General features: G+C 51.8%; 1 long non-coding RNA gene across 1 annotated transcript; it reads right to left on the minus strand.

Moving 5' to 3' along the window:
- Positions 1-1480: 1480 nt before the first annotated feature.
- Positions 1481-2674, minus strand: LOC128821005 (uncharacterized). Its single transcript, XR_008441003.1, has 3 exons — positions 2628-2674; positions 2506-2546; positions 1481-2424 (listed from the first exon to the last, which is right to left on the minus strand). It is a non-coding gene; the product is annotated as an uncharacterized LOC128821005 (long non-coding RNA).
- Positions 2675-17387: the final 14713 nt, after the last annotated feature.

Below are 17387 nucleotides of genomic sequence, written 5' to 3' on the forward strand. Positions count from 1 at the left end.
GGACGGACAGAAATGACGTGACAGAAAGAAAACTAAGAGAAGAAGCAAAGGAAGAAATACAGTGGGGAAAAAAAAATTACTAAACCACACCAAAAAAACACAGGAGCCAAAGGGGGAGGGGGAGGGAGCGGGGGGCATCTTTATTAGGGTTGATTCAACTTTATTGAATGATTTTTTTATTTACACTCCAGCAAAACACATAGAAACGATGTATACGAATGGGAGCGTAGATACAATCCGTACGCTGACTGGTAGAAATCCGACTTACGTACGGAGCCGTATGGGAAATGCGGCGGCGAAAGCAAACACGGAACGATACGGGGCAATAGAAACCGAACGCATATTAACACAATATAACATTTTTTCTATTTACATTACATTTTGTTTGATTGTTAGAGGAAAGACCAAAAAAAAAAAATAGCACACAGAAAACAACAGTCATCCACCGTGACCACCTCCTTCACATTCCACGCAAACTCACCGTCGCTCTCATTTCAACCGCTCCGTTACGCCCCGGCAATCGTTGTTCCTCGGGAACGTGGTCCCCGGGAGCCTCCTAAAAAATCCTCCTGCCTGACGAAAACCCCGGTCCCGGGACGGTCCGCCTCCAAACTTTGGCGATGAACTTCGCCTCGCGGACCGGCCGGGACCGAGGAAAAAAAAACCCAGCCGGGGGGAAAAAAAAAAAAAACCCCAGCTGGGGATTTTTTATTCTAAATTTAAAAATGAGCTGAAAAACCTGAAAGGCAAAGGCCATACGCACAAGGTTAGAACCGGTCAACACACACTCACACCTGCAGACACAAGCTCTCACAGACAGACACGGACAATCACGCTCTCTCACACGCTCTTCCGCTTACACGCTGACTGCGACCCTTACTTGAAACGCTACGTTGCCGCTTCGACGCGTCTTCTGACCGCGGCTCTTCGATGTCCGGCGGTAGATTCCGGGATAACGTGTAGGGACCCGGGGACCTGCGAGACGACAGAGACGACGGGAGGCGGTCGACGAGTGACTATCTGACAGCTAGGAGCTATTCCCGCTCCGGGTCCATAAATTTTGTACCCAAAACCCCCATAGAAGACAGATGAACTGTAAAGTTTTATAACTGCTCTACCTAACTGTGACTACGCGCCTGGGCAGGGCAGCTCCGATCGTAAGTGGCACGACAGAGGCATGTACAACATAAGCCAAGGTAGGTACATACAATATATGCACAATATAAGCCAACATAGGAACATACAGTATAAGTACATACAATATAAACCGACATAGGTACATACGACATAAGTACATACAATATAAGCACATACAGTATAAGCCAACATAGGTAGGTACAACCTAAGCACGTACAATATATGCCGACGTAGATACAATATAAGTGAGGACTTGACGTAACTCTCCGGAAGATTAATTGTTGAGCCCTATACCCTTTGAGAAGGCGCAAGCTACGGAACTACTGTGGTCAGGTGATGAGGGTCTAATATGCTCCCTCTAGAAGTCCAAGAGAATGGCACGGGAAGAGAAGGCGCTACCAAAGGTGAGAAGGAAGATGGATGAGAACGTCTCCTGTACTTCTTCCCGTCTCAAAAAGTAAAAATGTAACGATGCCGGAATAAGCGATATCCAGGAAGGTACACGAGTAAAATATGGCCGATACTGCAGAGAACAATGCCGATAAAGCCTCGAGATGTAACAAAGGCCTATGACGCAGAAATCAATGGACACGGACGACATAACACAGACACGGACGACATAACACAGACACGGACGACATAACACAGACACGGACGACATAACACAGACACGAGTGAAAACTGCCTGGCAGTTCCACCTTATGGACCCAAGATTGCTAGTCCAAGATGAGTCATAGGCCGATGATGCCAAAGGAAAGAAAGCCCTAGGGCAATAGCATGTGATGATGAAATTTAACTCCTTTCAAGATGTTAGTGCCAAAGGACTTAAGAGGAAGCCTAAGAAGCTCAGTAGGCCTAGACAAGAAAGCGATGACTACGGCGTGACCGTGGCTAGAGCTCCGGACGTGAAGGCGAGCTCCTCGGGTGAAAAGATCCACGACGACGTCAAGAGTCAAAGAAGGCCGCCGACGCAAACCTCGCGAGGACGCGAAGACGGATCGGAACTGCCCTGCCCGGCGAAGACTCTGGTGAGGCTGAGGAGAAACCCTCTCCCTCTGCTTCCGAGGGGCCCGTCCCACTATGGGCCTCTCCTCTAAGCTAACATCAAATTGTCTCCTGTGATAGTAAAGGTTTTTCCCCTTCTCCCACCTACTGGCCCCGACACTTAGCTTTTGCAAGACGACCGGACAAAATCCATCGTCAGCCAGACGTGGACGGCGACATGTTCTCTACATCCGCTTCGGTGCTGCCGTTTCCAAACTTCAGCTATGCGCCTCCTCACGGTACCTAAGACAAAACAGAAAATGCAACTAGCGCCCTGCAAAAGAGGAATCCCCGGAACTCTGACGCACCGCTGCCCCGGCTCACCTGAAATCTTGATGCGACTCAACAGGCTGCCAGGAGGATACCTACAAAAGGAAAAGGTACAGGCTTAGCGTGCTGCCGCATAACGGTCACCTATGAGTCACCCAGCCTAAATGCCGACTCACCCGCTTGACTCTGTTCCTTCACACGCCTAGGGCAGCAATGACACCTGCAAAGAAACAAAGCAAAAAAAACCACACTGAGATACCGAGAAAAGACCACCACCCTGACCTGACAAGTACGCCCACCTACACCTTAAGCTTGCACCCACCGGCCCTCAGACATCTGGGATCAGAGACATCTCGCGAGAGAACTGCCTAAAAAAAAAAAAAAAAAACAAAAGGGATGCTGAGACTTTCACCAGAAACTGAGACCTGTGCGAGAACAACTGCTTCTGTCCACTGCTCACCTGGCACACTTGGCCTTGGCTGCAGCTATCTGCCTGGACTTCCTAATAATAAAGACAAAGAACAGTGCTGTAACATAGTCACCATTTATGCTTCCCCTGCAAATACAAACAGCAACTGACCTTCTCAGGGAAAACCCCCTGACCCAGGAGGGGCGCTCTGCCACAGATCTTAAATGTCTGCATCTGAAAGAAAGTTAGGAGAAAATTCAAACAACTGTAGGATAACTTAACAGGTCCAAGCATCCTGTGTGAATCTAGGAATACCATCTAGAATACAACTACATCCCCCATTCCAAATTGCAGGTCTCCAGGACTTGTGCAATTACACCAGGCTATGCAGCAGGACAGAGCAGCTCCGGGACAAATATGTGCAGACACCCGTGACACGGGACAGGACACGACAAACGAGGGGACGCCACAAGGAGAAAAATCTCTTGGCGAGAAAAATGCCCGCGAGGACAGAGAGATTGCGGAACGAGATGACCTAGGGGAGACGGACGGCTCGGAGCTGATGAGGCTCAAAGAACCCTGCAGGAAGAAGATGCTAAGAAAACGATGTCTTCCGAGAACTGCACAAGCGGATGCCTGAAAAGCCTACAGTAAGAATGAGCTACCTAGCTTGGCGTTCTCACAAGTCCTAAGCCGCTATAATGGATCGTTGGGGTGTGCGGCTGTCGCTACCGCTCAGAACGAGACCTTCAAAGACATCTGACCGGATGCTTCTAAAGACAGATACGACTGCGATGCCTGTCGGGACTCCCGAGTCAAAAGGCCTGTGGCGTTGGGGCCGGGCCGAGGAACGCAAAGATCACAGATGCCAAGATGACCCTCAGACAGCTAAGGTAAAAAAAGACAAGTGACGTGACAGACCCAAACAACACAGAATGCACAAGAGACAAGTGACACGACCCACACCGGAACTGCTCTGCCCTGCGCACCTCAGCACTGAGATCAAAAGAGACGCTTTCCCTTTAGGTGGCCTAATGAGACACTTCTTAGACATCCCTATCTCTAAAGCAGACTCAAAAATCCCTTCCGGGCAGTCCCAAGCCAGCACCCCGCTTCCCTCCCCTCAGTGGGTCGTAGCCCTCGACTTATCTTGCACACTTCTGGGCGTGCAAATCCCTGTCGAGTGCAAAAGAAGGCCACCTCCCTGTCTGGGAAGTTCCAGCTGTCACCAGGCTCTTATCTCTTCGTCTGCCAAGACAAAGAAAAGGAAACATCAGTGCACAATCTTAACAGCACACGGGCTAAAACCTGACAATTCTGCTACTCACCTTCTCCTAAGAGAGCCCTGGCGTTCGGGCCGCACGCTTCGGCCGTGCTCCGAGGCCGACGCTGCCGTCACGAGGTACGCCTAGGTTAAGTGGAGACAAGGTGACTGGGCACGGCTGAAACTGGAGTGGACCCCCTCTCCTCCTCCCTACCTCCCCGACTCACCGCAGCTCCTCGGCCGTTCCCGTGAGCTACCCAGACGGGACCTTGAAATACAAGATGTGTGGGCTTCATCACGGGGTCCCGTCATACTTCCGGAGGGCTCACGAGTGCAGGAAACCCGGTCCGTCCGCCACCTGATGACATGGGCTTAGCGTACGCCGAGTGGATGGCCTAAAGCACGCAAATGAGAACGGATGGTTAGAGGTGCACCAGAAACTGAGACCTGTGCGAGAACAACTGCTTCTGTCCACTGCTCACCTGGCACACTTGGCCTTGGCTGCAGCTATCTGCCTGGACTTCCTAATAATAAAGACAAAGAACAGTGCTGTAACATAGTCACCATTTATGCTTCCCCTGCAAATACAAACAGCAACTGACCTTCTCAGGGAAAACCCCCTGACCCAGGAGGGGCGCTCTGCCACAGATCTTAAATGTCTGCATCTGAAAGAAAGTTAGGAGAAAATTCAAACAACTGTAGGGTAACTTAACAGGTCCAAGCATCCTGTGTGAATCTAGGAATACCATCTAGAATACAACTACATCCCCCATTCCAAATTGCAGGTCTCCAGGACTTGTGCAATTACACCAGGCTATGCAGCAGGACAGAGCAGCTCCGGGACAAATATGTGCAGACACCCGTGACACAGGACAGGACACGACAAACGAGGGGACGCCACAAGGAGAAAAATCTCTTGGCGAGAAAAATGCCCGCGAGGACAGAGAGATTGCGGAACGAGATGACCTAGGGGAGACGGACGGCTCGGAGCTGATGAGGCTCAAAGAACCCTGCAGGAAGAAGATGCTAAGAAAACGATGTCTTCCGAGAACTGCACAAGCGGATGCCTGAAAAGCCTACGGTAAGAATGAGCTACCTAGCTTGGCGTTCTCACAAGTCCTAAGCCGCTATAATGGATCGTTGGGGTGTGCGGCTGTCGCTACCGCTCAGAACGAGACCTTCAAAGACATCTGACCGGATGCTTCTAAAGACAGATACGACTGCGATGCCTGTCGGGACTCCCGAGTCAAAAGGCCTGTGGCGTTGGGGCCGGGCCGAGGAACGCAAAGATCACAGATGCCAAGATGACCCTCAGACAGCTAAGGTAAAAAAAGACAAGTGACGTGACAGACCCAAACAACACAGAATGCACAAGAGACAAGTGACACGACCCACACCGGAACTGCTCTGCCCTGCGCACCTCAGCGCTGAGATCAAAAGAGACGCTTTCCCTTTAGGTGGCCTAATGAGACACTTCTTAGACATCCCCATCTCCAAAGCAGACTCAAAAATCCCTTCCGGGCAGTCCCAAGCCAGCACCCCGCTTCCCTCCCCTCAGTGGGTCGTAGCCCTCGACTTATCTTGCACACTTCTGGGCGTGCAAATCCCTGTCGAGTGCAAAAGAAGGCCACCTCCCCGTCTGGGAAGTTCCAGCTGTCACCAGGCTCTTATCTCTTCGTCTGCCAAGACAAAGAAAAGGAAACATCAGTGCACAATCTTAACAGCACACGGGCTAAAACCTGACAATTCTGCTACTCACCTTCTCCTAAGAGAGCCCTGGCGTTCGGGCCGCACGCTTCGGCCGTGCTCCGAGGCCGACGCTGCCGTCACGAGGTACGCCTAGGTTAAGTGGAGACAAGGTGACTGGGCACGGCTGAAACTGGAGTGGACCCCCTCTCCTCCTCCCTACCTCCCCGACTCACCGCAGCTCCTCGGCCGTTCCCGTGAGCTACCCAGACGGGACCTTGAAATACAAGATGTGTGGGCTTCATCACGGGGTCCCGTCATACTTCCGGAGGGCTCACGAGTGCAGGAAACCCGGTCCGTCCGCCACCTGATGACATGGGCTTAGCGTACGCCGAGTGGATGGCCTAAAGCACGCAAATGAGAACGGATGGTTAGAGGTGCACCAGAAACTGAGACCTGTGCGAAAACAACTGCTTCTGTCCACTGCTCACCTGGCACACTTGGCCTTGGCTGCAGCTATCTGCCTGGACTTCCTAATAATAAAGACAAAGAACAGTGCTGTAACATAGTCACCATTTATGCTTCCCCTGCAAACACAAACAGCGACTGACCTTCTCAGGGAAAACCCCTTGACCCGGGATTGGGGGCTCTGCTACAGATTTAATCTGCCTGCATCTGAAAGAAAGGTAGGAGTAATGTCAAACGGCTGCAGGATAACTTAACAGCACCAAACATGTCAATCTACGAATACAATCTAGAGCCCAACTACACCCCGCAGCAGAAATTTCAACTCCTGGGACTTGTCCTGTTACAGGCTATGCAGCAGGGCAGAGCAGTTCCGGGACAAATACGTGCAGACACCCGTGACACAGGACAGAACGTGACAAACGAGGGGACGTGACAGGGAGAGAGAGCTCTTGGTGAGAAGAATGCCGGCGAGCGCCGGGAGAATGCGGAACGAGATGACCTAGGTGAGACGGACCACTCGGAGCCGATGAGGCTCAGAGAACCCTGCAGGAACAAGATGCTAACAGAATGATTTCTTAAGAGAACTGCAGAGAGGAATGTTTTACGGTCCGAAGGCTCTAGCTAGCTTTGCATTCTTATCAGTCCTAATCGGCTTTAAGGGATCATTGCGGTGTGTGGCTGTTGACACAGCTCAGAGCAAGACCTTAAAAGACATCTGACTGGATGCTTCTAAAGAGAGATGCAATTCAGATGCCTGTCTGACCTCTGGAATCAAGAGTCCTATTGCACTGGTGCCCGTCCAAGGAATGCGGAGATCACGGATGCCAAAAATGAGGCCAGGGTTTCTGATAGGGCCCTCAAAGGGCTAAGGTAAAAAAGCCATGTGACACGAAATACCCAAACACACAGAATGCACAATAGACAAGTGACACAACACACACCAGAACTGCTCTGCCCTGAGCACTGTGATCAAAAAAAACCCTTTCCCTTTAGGTGGCCTAAGTGGATACTTCTTGCACATCCCTGCCACCAAAGCTGATTCAAAAAACGCTCCCAGCGCCTCGCTTTCATCCCCTCTCAAGGTCGTAGCCCTCGACTTATCTCTCGGACATCCGGGGATGAGAATCCACGTCGCGTGCGAACGGAGGCCGCCTCGCCTGCTGGGAATTTTCTTACGATCACCGGGCTGTAGTCCCTTGCTCAACTGCAATCGAGAACACCAAACATCACTGCGTGATCTTAGCTGTACAACGGACAAAACCCAGCAATTCTGCTACTCACCGTTCTCCTCAGAATGCCCGGCTCCTTGGGCCGCACGCTTTGGCCGTGCTCGGAGGCTGACGCCGTCATCGCAGGGTATGCCTGGGTTGAGAAGAGACAAAGTGACTCGGCATTGCTGAAACCTAAGTGGACCCTGGCTCCCTCTCCCTACCTCGGCGACTCACCGCAACTCCTCGGCCCTTGCCAAAGGCTACCTGGATGGGACCTTGAAATACAAAATTTCAAGGCTTCATTACGGCCCTGAAATACTTCCAGAGGACTCACGAGCACAGGAAACCCGGTCCATCGGCTGGTTGGTGACGGGGGCTTGGCATACTCCGAGTGGATTGCCTAAAGCACACAAACAAGAATGGAGGCTTTAGAGTTGCACCAGAAATTGAGACCTGAGTGAGAACACCTGTTTCTGCAACCGGTCACTGCTCACCTTGACTGCAGAGATACAGATTTAATGCCTAAAAATAAAGACAGAAAACAGTACTGTAACACACAGTCACCATTTATACTTCCACTGCAGAGACAAACGGTGACTGACCTGCTCAGGGGAACCCCCTCTCCAGGGACTGGGGGGGCTCTGCCACAGATTTAATCCACCTGCATCTGAAAGAGAGTTAGGACAAAAGTCAAATGGTTGCAAGATAACTTAACAGCTGCAAACACCTTATGCCAATCTAGGAATACCATCTAGAGTCCAACTACACCCTGCACTGCAAATTTCAAGTCCCCAGAACTTATCCTATTACACCAGGCTATGCAGCAGGGCAGAACAGCTCTGGGACAAATATGTGCAGACACCCGTGACACAGGACGGGACAAACAAGGGGACGCTAAACACAAACAACACGTTATGACACAAACAACACGTTATGATACGAACGGCGTGACACAAGGATGATAACTTCCTGGCAAGAAGAATAATGGCGAGGAGCGAGAGGATGCCAAAAGAGATGACCGATGCTCTGGCAGTGGTGGATGGAGGAGGCTCTAAGGAGCAGAAGAGCTCCTGGAGAAGACTGGAACAGAGTGACCCGTTAAAAGAACTGTTGGTCACAATGATCAGGATGGCTGTGAGACAATGCTACGTTTAGAATGCTTTCCATATCCATACAATCTGGTAAGCCCCAGGATGTTACAGCTCGTGGCTGGAAAGGATGGATGGTGATACGGCCGGGAAGGAGGCCTCAAAAGACGTCCGACTCGATGCTTCGGAGATGCGACCGAGAGAGATGGCCGAGCCCGCCGGTAAAAGAACGAACGATATCGGCGTCGTGCCGAGAAGTGCGAGCGTTCGAGAACCCAGAGATGCTGGCTGATGCTTGTGTTAAGGCCCTTGAGGGGAAAAGGCAGGGATATCTGATCCAAGGGACCCCAAAGACACACCAGATAACACGGTACATGGGACAACACAACACGGACCGGAACTGTTCTGCACTGCACACCCTACAGCTGCAATCAAAAGTAGAGCCTCTCCCTTTAGCTGTCCTAAGAGGCCCCTTAGAAGATATCCCTTTATCCTCTGCTAGTTTTCAAATCTATCCCAGGAATTTCCAATCCACTACTCCCATCTCCAGGCTGTGGCCCCGACTTATCTTTTGGGTGATGGGTGATGTGAATCCAGGTTGGACCTGAAATGAGTCTACCTCGGAGGGCCATGTGATCGCCTGTTAGCCTCTTAGTCGGTTACAATAAAGAACAGCAAAATCAATGCATGAGTTTAGTGTTACGTGGGCCAAATCCCAGCAAGTCAGCTACTTATCCTCTTCTGAGCGTGCCTGGGTCCTCAAGTCTCCAGCTTCATCCTGAGTCCAAGGCTATGGCTGTTATTATGAGTGGCACCTGGATTAGAGAGAGGCAAAGTTACATGGCATTTCTGTGAGTGCAGTGGATGAGCTCGTGTGCTGTACGACACACGAATGCCTCTGCTATGCTTGTGAAAAGCCTTGGGGGGGGTCCTCAAATAGACACCATTTCTCACCCTGCTACCTTCAAAACCCCCCACAATAACTCCTAACCGGGCACCCTGCTCACTCTCCCTCTCCTAGTCACAATCCTCAACTCATCTGAAGCCTCAATCTCAAACATCATCTTTGACACAGGGCAGATACCTTTTGTGACGCAATGAATCTGCTGAAAAAATGTTGTACTTGACACAACCTGGAGTTGCAGGAAGTTGGACTCCTCCTAAAAAAAAAAAAAAAAAAAAAACAACAAAACAAAATCATAAATTACAAAACCACCTTACCACCCCTGAATGCAAAACCCAAATCATGAACTTAAATACTCCCTGTATTCAACGTTGTTTTCTTCACAGTCTCTTCAAAGCCTCTGTTGCTTTAGATGCCCAAAAGCACCTGCTGAAAACAACCTGAGATAAGCTGAAAGAGCCTCTTCACCAAAATGAGAGGAGAGCTCTTACCCCAGCAGATTCCAGAGAGGGAATGAAGGCCCCTGGTAAAGGCTGGGGTTAATATACCCCTGATTGGGCCCGCCTCTCGTTCCCACAATGCCTGGGAAAGGAGAGGGGCAAATCCCACCGGGTATAAAAGCCCTCAGAGTGGCTGCAGCTGTTTGGCTCCTCTGACTTGAATTCGAGGGGAGTAAAGGGCTTGCTACAGAAGAAAACTCTCCAGGGAAATGACAGCACTTTCTTTTTTGCTACAACTACTTGGAACAAAAGGGCAGAAAGCTGGTAAGAAATAAACTTTGTTTATTTGAAAATAAAAAAGAAATAAAACTTTGTTTTTAGGCAGCATAGCTAGATAAGTTGGGTAATTTGCTGTTAACTTATATAATTATTCCTCAGTGACTACTAAGTAGTACTCCACTTGTGACTAAGTAGGGTGGAGAAGAATACTAATTATATGAACAGTCTGTCTCCTTGGGACTACTACCTAGGGCTATCTACATTATAAATAAAAATAAGAAAAATAATAGCCTCCCAGGCAGCATAAAGATTAAGTACATGCCAGGCTTGCCCTGCTCTGAGATATTTAGTCCTAGGGTGCAGAAAGAAGTGCCCTGAAAGGTAGTTTTAAACCCTTAAAATGCTGAAAAAGACAGAGCCTCCTTCAAGTGAAGCCTTTAACAGGAGGAAATGGGGCAGTTACCTCCGCTGAAACTGATACAATGGCAAATGAATGTCTTCTGCCCTTTAATTCAATCCCCGAGAATATTGGGAAAAGAGGGGTTTTCCTCACTTTAAATCTCTCCAGTGATGAAGAAAGAGGGATTTTCCCCTCAATCCAAACCCTTAAGAAGGAGGGACAGCTGGGCTTTCCCCTCAATTTAAGCCTTACGACAACACAAAGGGTTACCCTTAATTCAAATGCAGTTACCCTTAATTCAAACCCATAAAAAACATTATCAAGGTTTTCCCCTTCTATTTAATCTGGAAAATAATGGAAAATGGGGATTCCCTGTCAATTAACACCCCTAACAGCATAGAAAAGGCAGGGATTCTTTCCACTGAGACCATTAAAATTGCAGGGAAAGTGGATTCCCTCACGATTTGAACACAAGAAATAATGGAAAAGGAAGCTTTTTCTCTCAATTTAAACTCCTTTTCTCCTACTAAGCCCTCTCTTTTCTGGGACTGCTGTGGAAGGTCTGGGGGTTCTAGGGAAGGGCTGACACAATAAAAGGGGAAAGCTGAAAGCTCTCCCCTGGAACCCCACATGCTGCCTGGCCTGCTCAGGTGCTGACCCTTGGCAAGAGGGCTCTTCCCTTGGCATTTTCTCAAAGGGATGCTCCGTGCCCAGGTGGGTCTGGCTGCTCCCCAGTCCCTGCTGGATGTTCCAACCATAGCTCCTGGAGGAACGCTTGGAATAGCCCTGTTAGGCCCTCTGGACTAGCAGCTCCCTATGCAGGTGTGCCCAGGTAACTCTCTGAAAGCGGCTTGTCACACAGGGGGCTGCGACACTTTGGAGTGGGGGATGAGGTGAAGAAAGGTCCTGTGGGGAGTTCCCTCCCCCACGCAGCCCTTTGTCTGCCCCTTAAACAATGGGGTGTCAGACTTTGCTTTCCAAGGAAATTAACAGTCTTTCCTCTCTGTGTGCCCCTAGCCAAACAGGAATTGCATCCAAAATTGCAGACAGCGAACGATTTCTCACAGACCACAGATGCCAACACCAAGAACTCTTGCTGCCCTCGGGGTGAAGCACACCACCAGTGAACAGACATCAATACACGGTGAGAGAGAGTTTGGTTTTACAGGGAAAAGGACCAGCGATTGGGTCCAGAGGTCAGTGGCCCCAAATGACATTATGCAACCTCAAGGTCCGAACGGTGCAAGATTTACAAGGGAGCAAAACTGCCCCCACCGAAAATTCGGGCTGCCCTGGCAGTGACAAGAACCTCCTGCAAACTAGCATAAAAATCGGGAGTGGTGGTTTTTGTTTCACAGGGAAAAGGGCTGGGGATCAAGTTCAAGGGGCCTGTGGCTCTGAATAGGCGGTTCCCTCCACAAATCTAAGTAAGGCAGGCTGAGTCCCACACCCAAATTGTCACCACCAAGAATTTCTGCTGCCCTGACAGTCCCAAGGGAACCCTGCAAACTGACATCAGGAACCTGGGCTGGCCACTTTTCTTTCCCAAGGAAAAAGGCTGATCTTTGCTTCCGGGGCCTGTGGCCCTGAAGTGGCCGGACACCTCCAAAAATCCAAACGATCGAAGATGTGTCGCAGACCCAAGCTGCCCCCACCTCAAACCTGTGCTGCCCTGACAGTCCCAAGGGAACCCTACAAACTGACATCAGGAACCTGGGCTGGTCACTTTTCTTTCCCAGGGAAAAGGACCGGTCTGTGTCTACAGGGGCCTGTGTCCCTGAGTGGTCGGACACCTACAAAAATCCAAACGATCAAGGATGTGTCGCAGACCCAAGCTGCCCCCAGCTCAAACCTGTGCTGCCCTGACAGTCCCAGGGGAACCCTACAAACTGACATCAGGAACCTGAGCTGGCCACTTTTCTTTCCCTGGGAAAAAGGACCGGTCTTTGTCTCCAGGGGCCTGTGGCCCTGAGTGGCCGGACACCTCCAAAAATCCAAACGATCGAAGATGTGTCGCAGACGCAAGCTGCCCCCAGCTCAAACCTGTGCTGCCCTGACAGTCCCAAGGGAACCCTACAAACTGACATCAGGAACCTGGGCTGGCCACTTTTCTTTCCCAGGGAAAAGGACCGGTCTCTGTCTCCAGGGGCCTGTGGCCCTGAAGTGGCCGGACACCTCCAAAAATCCAAACGATCGAAGATGTGTCGCAGACCCAAGCTGCCCCCACCTCAAACCCGCGCTGCCCTGACAGTCCCAACGGAACCCTACAAACTGACATCAGGAACCTGGGCTGGCCACTTTTCTTTCCCAAAGAAAATAGCTATCTTTGCCTCCAGGGGCCTGTGGCCCTGAAGTGGCCGGACACCTCCAAAAATCCAAACGATCGAGGATGTGTCGCAGACCCAAGCTGCCCCCGGCTCAAACCTGTGCTGCCCTGACAGTCCCAAGGGAACCCTACAAACTGACATCAGGAACCTGGGCTGGCCACTTTTCTTTCCCAGGGAAAAGGACCAGTCTTTGTCTCCAGGGGCCTGTGACCCTGAAGTGGCCGGACACCTCCAAAAATCCAAACGATCGAAGATGTGTCGCAGACCCAAGCTGCCCCCACCTCAAACCTGTGCTGCCCTGACAGTCCCAAGGGAACCCTACAAACTGACATCAGGAACCTGGGCTGGCCACTTTTCTTTCCCAGGGAAAAGGACCAGTCTTTGTCTCCAGGGGCCTGTGGCCCTGAAGTGGCCGAACACCTCCAAAAATCCAAACGATCGAAGATGTGTCGCAGACCCAAGCTGCCCCCACCTCAAACCTGTGCTGCCCTGACAGTCCCAAGGGAACCCTACAAACTGACATCAGGAACCTGGGCTGGCCACTTTTCTTTCCCAGGGAAAAGGACTGGTTTTTGTCTCCAGGGGCCTGTGGCCCTGAAGTGGCCAGACACCTCCAAAAATCCAAACGATCGAAGATGTGTCGCAGACCCAAGCTGCCCCCAGCTCAAACCTGTGCTGCCCTGACAGTCCCAAGGGAACCCTACAAACTGACATCAGGAACCTGGGCTGGCCACTTTTCTTTCCCAGGGAAAAAGGACCGGTCTGTGTCTCCAGGGGCCTGTGGCCCTGAAGTGGCCGAACACCTCCAAAAATCCAAACGATCGAAGATGTGTCGCAGACCCAAGCTGCCCCCACCTCAAACCTGCGCTGCCCTGACAGTCCCAAGGGAACCCTAAAAACTGACATCAGGAACCTGGGCTGGCCACTTTTCTTTCCCAGGGAAAAGGACTGGTTTTTGTCTCCAGGGGCCTGTGGCCCTGAAGTGGCCAGACACCTCCAAAAATCCAAACGATCGAAGATGTGTCGCAGACGCAAGCTGCACCCAGCTCAAACCTGTGCTGCCCTGACAGTCCCAAGGGAACCCTACAAACTGACATCAGGAACCTGGGCTGGCCACTTTTCTTTCCCAGGGAAAAGGACCAGTCTTTGTCTCCAGGGGCCTGTGGCCCTGACTGGACGGACACCTCCAAAAATCCAAACGATCGAAGATGTGTCGCAGACCCAAGCTGCGCCCACCTCAAACCTGTGCTGCCCTGACAGTCCCAAAGGAACCCTACAAACTGACATCAGGAACCTGGGCTGGCCACTTTTCTTTCCCAAGGAAAAAGGTTGATCTTTGCCTCCAGGGGCCTGTGGCCCTGACTGGCCGGACACCTCCAAAAATCCAAACGATCGAAGATGTGTCGCAGACCCAAGCTGCCCCCAGCTCAAACCTGTGCTGCCCTGACAGTCCCAAGGGAACCCTAAAAACTGACATCAGGAACCTGGGCTGGCCACTTTTCTTTCCCAGGGAAAAGGACCAGTCTTTGTCTCCAGGGGCCTGTGGCCCTGAAGTGGCCGGACACCTCCAAAAATCCAAACGATCGAGGATGTGTCGCAGACCCAAGCTGCCCCCACCTCAAACCTGTGCTGCCCTGACAGTCCCAAGGGAACCCTACAAACTGACATCAGGAACCTCGGCTGGCCACTTTTCTTTCTCAAGGAAAAAGCCTGATCTTTGCTCCAGGAGCCTGTGGCCCTGATGTGGCCAGACACCTCCAAAAATCCAAACGATCGAAGATGTGTCGCAGACCCAAGCTGCCCCCACCTCAAACCTGTGCTGCCCTGACAGTCCCAAGGGAACCCTACAAACTGACATCAGGAACCTGGGCTGGCCACTTTTCTTTCCCAGGGAAAAGAACTGGTCTTTGTCTCCAGAGGCCTGTGGCCCTGGAGCGGCCAGACACCTCCAAAAATCCAAACGATCGAAGATGTGTCGCAGACCAACGCTGCCCCCAGCTCAAACCTGAGCTGCCCTGACAGTCCTAAGGGAACCCTACAAACTGACATCAGGAACCTGGGCTGGCCACTTTTCTTTCCCAGGGAAAAGGACCAGTCTTTGTCTCCAGGGGCCTGTGGCCCTGACTGGCCGGACACCTCCAAAAATCCAAACGATCGAAGATATGTCGCAGACCCAAGCTGCCCCCACCTCAAACCTGTGCTGCCCTGACAGTCCCAAAGGAACCCTACAAACTGACATCAGGAACCTGGGCTGGCCACTTTTCTTTCCCAGGGAAAAGGACCAGTCTTTGTTTCCAGGGGCCTGTGGCCCTGAGTGGCCAGACACCTCCAAAAATCCAAACGATCGAAGATGTGTCGCAGACCCAAGCTGCCCCCACCTCAAACCTGTGCTGCCCTGACAGTCCCAAGGGAACCCTACAAACTGACATCAGGAACCTGGGCTGGCCACTTTTCTTTCCCAGGGAAAAGGACCAGTCTTTGTCTCCAGGGGCCTGTGGCCCTGAAGTGGCCGGACACCTCCAAAAATCCAAACGATCGAGGATGTGTCGCAGACCCAAGCTGCCCCCACCTCAAACCTGTGCTGCCCTGACAGTCCCAAGGGAACCCTACAAACTGACATCAGGAACCTCGGCTGGCCACTTTTCTTTCTCAAGGAAAAAGCCTGATCTTTGCCTCCAGGAGCCTGTGGCCCTGAAGTGGCCGGACACCTCCAAAAATCCAAACGATCGAAGATGTGTCGCAGACCCAAGCTGCCCCCAGCTCAAACCTGTGCTGCCCTGACAGTCCCAAGGGAACCCTACAAACTGACATCAGGAACCTGGGCTGGCCACTTTTCTTTCCCAGGGAAAAGAACTGGTCTTTGTCTCCAGGGGCCTGTGGCCCTGAAGTGGCCAGACACCTCCAAAAATCCAAACGATCGAAGATGTGTCGCAGACCCAAGCTGCCCCCAGCTCAAACCTGAGCTGCCCTGACAGTCCTAAGGGAACCCTACAAACTGACATCAGGAACCTGGGCTGGCCAATTTTCTTTCCCAGGGAAAAGGACCAGTCTTTGTCTCCAGGGGCCTGTGGCCCTGAAGTGGCCAGACACCTCTAAAAATCCAAACGATCGAAGATGTGTCGCAGACCCAAGCTGCCCCCAGCTCAAACCTCTGCTGCCCTGACAGTCCTAAGGGAACCCTACAAACTGACATCAGGAACCTGGGCTGGCCACTTTTCTTTCCCAGGGAAAAGGACCAGTCTTTGTTTCCAGGGGCCTGTGGCCCTGAGTGGCCGGACACCTCTAAAAATCCAAATGATCGAAGATGTGTCGCAGACCCAAGCTGCCCCCACCTCAAACCTGTGCTGCCCTGACAGTCCCAAAGGAACCCTACAAACTGACATCAGGAACCTGGGCTGGCCACTTTTCTTTCCCAGGGAAAAAGGCTGATCTTTGCCTCCAGGGGCCTGTGGCCCTGAAGTGGCCGGACACCTCCAAAATCCAAACGATCGAAGATGTGTCGCAGACCCAAGTTGCCCCCAGCTCAAACCTGTGCTGCCCTGACAGTCCCAAGGGAACCCTGCAAACTGACATCAGGAACCTGGGCTGGCCACTTTTCTTTCCCAGGGAAAAGAACTGGTCTTTGTCTCCAGAGGCCTGTGGCCCTGGAGCGGCCAGACACCTCCAAAAATCCAAACGATCGAAGATGTGTCGCAGACCAACGCTGCCCCCAGCTCAAACCTGAGCTGCCCTGACAGTCCTAAGGGAACCCTACAAACTGACATCAGGAACCTGGGCTGGCCACTTTTCTTTCCCAGGGAAAAGGACCAGTCTTTCTCTCCAGGGGCCTGTGGCCCTGACTGGCCGGACACCTCCAAAAATCCAAACGATCGAAGATATGTCGCAGACCCAAGCTGCCCCCACCTCAAACCTGTGCTGCCCTGACAGTCCCAAAGGAACCCTACAAACTGACATCAGGAACCTGGGCTGGCCACTTTTCTTTCCCAGGGAAAAGGACCAGTCTTTGTTTCCAGGGGCCTGTGGCCCTGAGTGGCCGGACACCTCCAAAAATCCAAACGATCGAAGATGTGTCGCAGACCCAAGCTGCCCCCACCTCAAACCTGTGCTGCCCTGACAGTCCCAAGGGAACCCTACAAACTGACATCAGGAACCTGGGCTGGCCACTTTTCTTTCCCAAGGAAAAAGGTTGATCTTTGCCTCCAGGGGCCTGTGGCCCTGACTGGCCGGACACCTCCAAAAATCCAAACGATCGAAGATGTGTCGCAGACCCAAGCTGCCCCCACCTCAAACCTGTGCTGCCCTGACAGTCCCAAGGGAACCCTACAAACTGACATCAGGAACCTGGGCTGGCCACTTTTCTTTCCCAGGGAAAAGGACCAGTCTTTGTCTCCAGGGGCTGTGGCCCTGAAGTGGCCGGACACCTCCAAAAATCCAAACGATCGAGGATGTGTCGCAGACCC

This window comes from Vidua macroura, chromosome 33, assembly GCF_024509145.1.
Source record: "Vidua macroura isolate BioBank_ID:100142 chromosome 33, ASM2450914v1, whole genome shotgun sequence".
Taxonomy (NCBI): Eukaryota; Metazoa; Chordata; class Aves; order Passeriformes; family Viduidae; genus Vidua; species Vidua macroura.